We start from the raw sequence: 8,287 nt of genomic DNA on the forward strand, positions 1-8,287 counted from the left end.
TGTCGTTTATCGATCATCTGACGAATTGATCGATTAGTATACTTATATGTTAACTTCATTAGCTGGTATCTTGTGAAACTTCCAAAGTACGTAACAATACTATAATGAGCACTTTTATCAGAAAACATTACCCTGACATTGCTGATGTATTGCTGAATGAGGGTAATGCTCGCTCGCGCGCAGACGTATTGATTTATTTTTATCGCGCGCTCGTAATATTCGAAGCTATATTGTCAATCTATGGCAGAGTCGGGTTGAAGATTGATGATCGGCACCCGGCATTGATGCACGAATGAAACCGATGACGTAATGACAACCACCGATCCGTTAATTTCTTATCGGTGAATCATCTAACCCGAACAGTCAGGAGGACGGTATTAACGCTGCAGTACCAATTTATGGTGTCTCTGTTTTTGAACACTATGGGGTGAAATATCGGCGCAAATATAAAGATCGGGAAAACTATCGTCTGGCTAGCTACCGCTCACGGTAAATGGTATTGATGTAATTATCACTGGATCATCTGGCTTAATATTGTGCGTGAACGAAACAGCAAATACCTGGCGGATTCGCGCAGTAAATCCCAATCATTTCTGCTTATTGCTATTTATTATTTTATGTATGGTGATTAATTATTACGATGTTGAAAATGACTCGCTAGCTATTTCCGCTCTGTCGCTGTCGCCAATTGACAATAATTAACTATTGACGCAGAGAATATAAATCGGCGCGAACCATGTCTGAAATAACGCTAGTAGTGGTTGTATTCCTTTCTTATGTTTGACTGAATCGGCACTTTAATAATTCGATCGGTTGTGAAATAGTCGAACGGTTATTCATGGCGTGATAAATATTTAGGCGCGGCATTTACCGGCTTTCTAATTTGTCATTTTCAGATTGACTATTTTACGGACGAATGTTCTTATAGATGCGTAGTACGGGGTCGCGCGGCCTTTGTCTGGCGCAACACTATTAACGAATTGAAAGTGTGCCTCTTTCAGAGTCGTACTTACGGTATGTAATCGAGATGAACATCTTGATCAACACTGAAAGATGAACTTCGGCTATATTACGTTATTGACAACGCTTTGCTTAATACGTATGTATATTTAAGCGAATGTGGTAAAGAGACAACTTGCGTGAATCTACCCATTGGATATTGTGTTTGGTCACCGGGTTTTCATGCGGCGGCGTTCGATTAGCGCCGCGTATCGACATTTCAACCGAACTTTCGTTCGTAGGCGCAGTTCACGCGTAATGTATGCGTTCGCAGTGCGCCTTAAATCGTCGTCAGGTGTCTGGGCATTGACGAACATATGGCTTTATTATGGCTTTGTCGGCTGGTCATATCGCTTTAGTCGAACATTGCAAACTGGAATTGGCGGTCGGGAATCGAAGGCATGAATTATTTAGGCATCGGGTCATGGCTATCGGCTTTCGGTTAGCGGTTGACGTTTGAATGGCGGTGGCGACCGCCGTTGATGACTAACGTTGTTGGGAGATATCCCGGAAATTGTCGTCAAATGCCAACATGCGGAATGAATTATTTTAGTTTATACTACGCTTACATTGAACGGCGTGGTTGAACTCGATTTCACGTGAAGTCATGGCTTTGTCGGTCGATGCTCGCGAACGTGGCCTTGTATTTCTTCTTCCGTATTCTTTTCCTTTCTGATATGGTGACTCGCCAACTGTGCATTTATTGTTGTGATAATTCTGAAGTATTCAACACTTATTATTCGATATTGTATGAATATTCGTTTTGTTATGTATGGCGGTAAAGAGGCCATTGATATTATGTTGTACGTGCGATTGCGTATTGAACTTTCGAAAGCGTTGTTTGATGTCAGCAAATTCGGATATTTCCGGTACGTAGTGCCATTAGATATAACAGGTTGACTTTACATCAGTGATCAATGGTTTTCGGCTGTTTGAAATCGCTCTTCTTTGTTTGACAGAGAAAGACAAAGTCTTTAAAATGTTGTAATTTATCGTGACCAACTAAAGATTGTCTACTGAATTGTCGGCATCTTTCTTAAACCACGATATGAAGACTTCGAAGATTATCTGCCCAATTGTCATCTGTTGTGAAGTTATAGGTTTTCAATACCGAAAACGAATCACCTACTTCGTTTTCTTTAGTGCTGCTATTTCATAATGATAAACTGCGATTTTCGTTCGAGCATTTCATTTGACCTATTATCCATCGGCGCATTATCAAAGCGTAAAGTATTCTCTTATCCTTGAATGTTGAGTGATATTCCATGTACCAAAACGATATTAGTTACCTAGAATTGATTATACGCGTGACAAAATAAACACCCGGTATTCGCGATATTGTCGTATAAGTGCAGGTAAAAGGCTTTGCGTTAATGGCAGATGTTCTGTATTCGACGATATTCGAGCATGACTAAACCCTAACCTTCGCTCTTTCACATAACTTTCTGTTCCGTGTTAATATTCAGCTAACCTGCTCTTGAACTTTCATTTGTTGACACGTCTGCCATCTCGACGAGCATGATGTTCGATGAACTGAATTGTCTGATCCGGGCTCGATATTACAAACCGCCGCCGCTATAACTGGAATATTAACGACGTAAACTCACTCTCCTCAAACGTTGATACTCAAACGTATTAAAACTGTGCGTAAACGTCATACCGGCTTCAATGGCACCACTGATTGACGTATTCACGTACCGTCTATTAATCAATGTTCCCCATCGACGAATTAACTTGCGGACCGTATAGGCAGACTTCTTTAAAACGCGATGAGGGAATTGATTGCATCGCTGGCAATATTCCATCTTATTCTCGAGGCTGAAACCGAAATGAGTTTCTTACGTTAACTACATGTTGAGTCGAGCTGATGGCTGTTGGTACTGCTGGAGTTAAATTCTGGAGTAACGCTCGAACGGTGGGCGTAATTTTTGACCTTTCAACCGATTTTTAGTGCTATATTATCTTTGCGGTAAAACTGACTCAAACGCCGCTTTGCCTTTCGGTTTCGTTTTCAGCTCACCAGTTTCGAAGGTTCTCGCAAAATCGAGCTGTCAGGCGTCATTCTTTCGAAACTACGCGTATTTCATATATATTCGAACTCGCCGTTATCGAAAACGGACGTTGCCAAATGTTGAAATTACTGTTGCAAACCGAAGCGTGAGGTGATGTTGACTATGATTTATCGGCATCATGTTTAATACCGAACTGGTCGAAAGCACTTAATGTTTGCGTATGAATCAAACGTATTGATTGTTTGACGGAATTTATGTTATCTTCTGTATAAACCGTCTTTAGATGACAATGACGGTTAAACTGAGCGCGAACGTGGATGAACGAATTTGTTGATATTGACCATTCTTGGTGCAGTGTCATTTCATTTTAGTCCATTGATATTTTGGTACGGTTTGACTTTACTTGGTGTTGTTGAACGGTCGCCAGTTCGTCTTGTACGGTATTGGTACCGAAGATTGTTATTGTTATTCGTATTATTATTCGATGATGATTATTATTCGGTAGTATTCTGTATTATTATTATTCGGTATTCAATATTATTATTATTATTAAATGATGATATTATTATTGATGACCATTATTATTGTCGGGCACCGGAAAAGCACTATGGTGACCATTGACGACTAGCCGGGCTGATTACGTCGGCGGGACTTCGGCTTTGTTCTTGCGGAGTTTGCGGTGTTAGGTGTTGGATGCTGATATTGTTTATTGGCACATGTTGAACGAACGGTTCGACAATGAAATGTGAAACGTTAGCGCTGCCTAGTCATATTGCGTCCCGATGAAACGTGGTTGCGTGGTGTGTTGTTTTGCGAAAACCGGCGTATTTCCGTCTGCTGTTCACGCTTTGCTGGGGATCGAATCATAGATTCGGCGAAGGCTATGATATTGAGGGTCAGAATTTGGTTTAAATGCCTGAAGCTGTTGTGGCATGGATCACAAAACTGTCTTAATAAAGTGATGTGTTTAGATTTCCATGTTTGGATGGTGGCGTCGGCTTCAGCTGGTCAGCTGTTATTTTTAGTTCGTGTTGTGCGTAAACTGGCGTTATGAATGAACTTTACTGGCTGGTACAGTCAATGACCGATCGTCTTTATGAACAAAACAATAAATTCGACCTTCGACCATTCGTTTCATCGAGTGAAAAATGATCAGTCTCTTCGATAACATTTCGTTTATCTGTGTTCCGCGCTGTCACTAATGAAGGCACCTTATCGACGACCAGCACGAATTTCGTAAACAACCGGAAAATTATTGGCCGCATGACAACGGATTTCTTGCATAATCAACTTCTCGACTTCGTATGTATACAAAACCTTTGTTGTTGATAAATGAGTTAAATTTCTTTTCGGTATCGCCAGCCGATGATGACAACAATGAGAATAAGGCAGGAACGCTTTCAGTGGCATAATATTGAACACCGACATTCGGCTATCGAAGTTTGACTTCAGTATACTGAAGCTGAATAACACAGCCGAGGCATGCTTTGAACTAATATTGAAGCCATTATTAATGTCATGAACTGGACTTGACAACTTTCTACAATAATGCGGCGTAGCGATAATAAGCTTCGGTATTGTTCTGCTGGTCTGTTTCACGGTCACGAACGATATTCCTACTGCTGGCCTCTCTGCGGAATGTAAGCTTAAGTAAACGAGTCTTTCATTTCCTCGGAGTTTTAATCTCTGGGCTCGCTTTTAAAATGGGCTTGTTTGTTATTGTCAAGTATATATTCAGAGGCTAAGCCTTAGTCTATGTTTAATTCGCTTTCGATATCAGCCATTACCCAGAAATTATGCCGCTATGACTAAACTGAAGCTTAACCGCAAGCTGATAAAACTGCGTTTCCCGTCTTTCGGGGCCCCAAACCCGTACGTTTACTGGTTGTAATGCCGTTCGGGAAAAATATGTTGTCTCCGGGGTGGCATTCCTGCAATCAGCGGAGCGATTGAGCTGATGATATAGCAATGATGTGGATGTCCCCGTCTGAAGGTGGAACTGTCGTGAGCGTGGTGAAATGATCGGCAAAATATTGCTGGCGCATATACGAGAGAAGTCGAAGTCGCATCGTTTTATCGACTAACAGTTCATGCCGCGGCTTATTCGAAGCACCGCTTCGATTGTAATTTCGTGAACGGTGTGGTGGTGCGCTTTAACGATGTTCAACGATATAATGGCATTTTCCGAAATGGGCTTCGCATTGAACAGAATTCGGCGGCGAACGACAGATGCCGCCCTTCATTTCGCGGAATTTCGGGCGCGGAAGACGCACTGGTGCGTGATCGTTGGAGATGACTTTCAAGTGATGTTAGCGGGCGACTAAATCTTGCTGCCGTCAACGCCGAAACGCTGTGCGTTTCTTCGGGGTGATGCTGGATCTATATCTTATCAATTGTGTTGGCGTCAACTGTGGCGGTTTTGATCATACCGTGGCATATATCGCTTGCGCCGCGGTAAATGCGGAGAACGATGGCGACCTCTGCTATTTTCATTGACGTCACTTTCGGGATTTCGGTGGTGTGCATTTTAACCGAAGATACGGAATTGATTAACGCACCGGTTGTTAATCTGCGTACTGTCGACATGTGATGAAACACGGCGACCGAACGGAAGAACTGAACGCCCGTACTGTATGTCGACTCTGGGGCCGTCTGTTTCGAACTCGTGTTTATCGGTGAGGCATTGTTACTATGTTCGGTTCGATAAACGGGTTGAAGTCGCCAAATGTATTGTTGTTGAACGGTTCGCATGAATGAGCAGCACCGCAGCTGCGTCAATGACAGTGTTTCGTTAAAAGCAACAATTTGTTTATTCATCTATAGTGGCATTCTTCTTTCACCGGGGTTCGCGATATATCTTCTACGAACCTCTGTTCTAATACGGCTTTCTTTATTAATGACGTTCATTTTCGTGATTGGAGAACAATCGGCCTCATGAATTGTGCGATCAACGACATTGACTTTCAAAGTGATCATTCACTGGAACTTCCGTACTTCGAGAGAAATATGCGCGATCGCAAACATTAATACAGACAGGGCTCCGGTCATGTTATATTGACTCCATCGCCGTTGACAACCGACTGGCTAACCGATGGCTGCATTCTTGATGATACGGTATCAACACAAGTCCCCTGCAGAGAATCCTAAGTCATGGCTGCATTCGTTCTGATTGAATAGAAAGAAGGAAGATGACTAAATTGTTGCCATCTTTGCCGCTAAGCATTTGAAACAAATAAACCATGTTAGAGGTTACGTAGGAAAAAGGTGACCTTTCTATTGAGGAAGAAAATGCTAATCAATTGCATTTCTATTTCTGCGACTGAACTATTGACTTTGACAACGATTTTAGAAAAGAAAACAGTTATATTAACATAAACTACGGTCATGCCATTAAACATAATTTACATTCAACGTTGGAATACATTCAGAATTGACGAAAGAAATCTACTTCATATGCGGATACCGAAGAACCAGTACGCGACTAAGCTGCAAATCACTATAATGGTTGAAACAAAGATTATTGAGCCTGTGCATGTCTGGTAAAGACTTCAATAGATATTATGTCCGTTACGGTCGTCGTGTTCATGTTTCTGAAGCGAACGTAATGAATTACGCCAACGAGTAACGATGAGTAAAATGTTCGGCTGTTAACTATTATCTTTCGAAATACGTTTATATTAAGGCGCCGGCGGTTTAAATAACGTACTTTCTTTTATAATTCTTTAGTAAATAACATCTGTTCGTGATATTATGCTGGAACACGTTAACGAAATTCAGTTCATTCTGGTTGTCAACCGGTGACGGTACCATGGGCATGCGTGACGATATCATCGGCCCAATCGGCTAAATCCGTTAGTGCTTTTTGCGACAACGAACTGCTGCAAAACGAACGGTCAGTTCAATCGAAGGCTCTCGCGTTCTTTATATATACGTAATGATTGATACGCGAATAAATGGCGTCTCATCGTCAATCTGTTATTACAACTGGCTCTGTCGAACTGTTTTGATAACAACCATACAAATGGGATTGACGTTTTTGGTAAACAATGTGAAGATAAACTGCTGATGATACTTATCGTACTAATCGTTTAAACTTCTGTCAAAATAATTCGTTTTGAATGAAGTTATTGCTTTCGAAGCAAATTCGATAACAATGATACGCATGTTAATGGTGTCGAAACGGCTGCGTGCGCATGAAGTGTGTTTTTGTTGGCAACGTCGAAACACCATCGTTTCATAGTACTGAATCGTAATGACGGTTAATGTGGGGGTTATTATCATTGCTTTCAGTTATATTCATTCGATTTGATAGAAAGCGTTGAAATGTGCGTTGACGCCGTTTATCGCCGTTGTTCGATGTTTAACCGAAAGGCACGGAATGATGCGACCATAAATGTTCTGGCTGGCGATAATCACCGAACCGATTTCCCGACGATATCGAAGTCGACCAACGACTTCAGATGATGCATCGGTCATCACCTGCGTAATCAATGCCACCAACGATTTTAACAACTCATGCGGAGTTTGAAGGAATTGATCGGCTCAAACGTCCGGGAACTGGAAAGAGCGGTTTTACACTGTAATTCATTGATGGACATAACCTTTCGCCGATACGACTGTGGCGGATGAACTTTGGCTGGGCGAATCTGGTTTTCTGGATGATCATATTTTGCGACGGTTGATATCGCGTCTGTGAAGACGTCATGCATCGGTTGAACTGACGTCATGTTTCGAGAAATCGGTGATGATCGAAGAACACGAACAATAACGATCCGCCGTCGTTAAACGACTTCGCTCTTCGATTATCGACCGATTTGCTTTCGGCGAAGTTTTCGGCGCGATGCAACAAACTTTCTTGAAATTCAACGTCAATAATCTTTATCACCGGACCTCAACTATTGGTACCTGTGGATATACTGGTTGCGTGCGACGTCGGCGACGTACTTGCGCGAATGATATTCACCGGAAAAATCGACGTTATCGTTCTCCGAATACCGTCGTCGGCGAACGCCCTATTGACAACATTCGATCATATTGAATGGAGCTTTGAATGAGCAATTTAAGCATGCTTCATCTGGAGTTATTATTCTGCCAAATTCAGACTTCGATCTTAAATAATCAAATGCCGTCAATCGTCTAAACTTCGAGATCAAATCTCTAAATACGGGGGTTGCGTTCTTTGTTGATCGCTTCTACTTAACATTTATTGTCTTAATACTTTGAAATTATCAGCAATATTACAATCGAGTATGATTATGATAATGACACATAACGCA

This window comes from Haliotis rubra, unplaced genomic scaffold (genome assembly GCF_003918875.1).
Source record: "Haliotis rubra isolate DU_JTF1 unplaced genomic scaffold, ASM391887v1 Scf2477, whole genome shotgun sequence".
Taxonomy (NCBI): Eukaryota; Metazoa; Mollusca; class Gastropoda; order Lepetellida; family Haliotidae; genus Haliotis; species Haliotis rubra.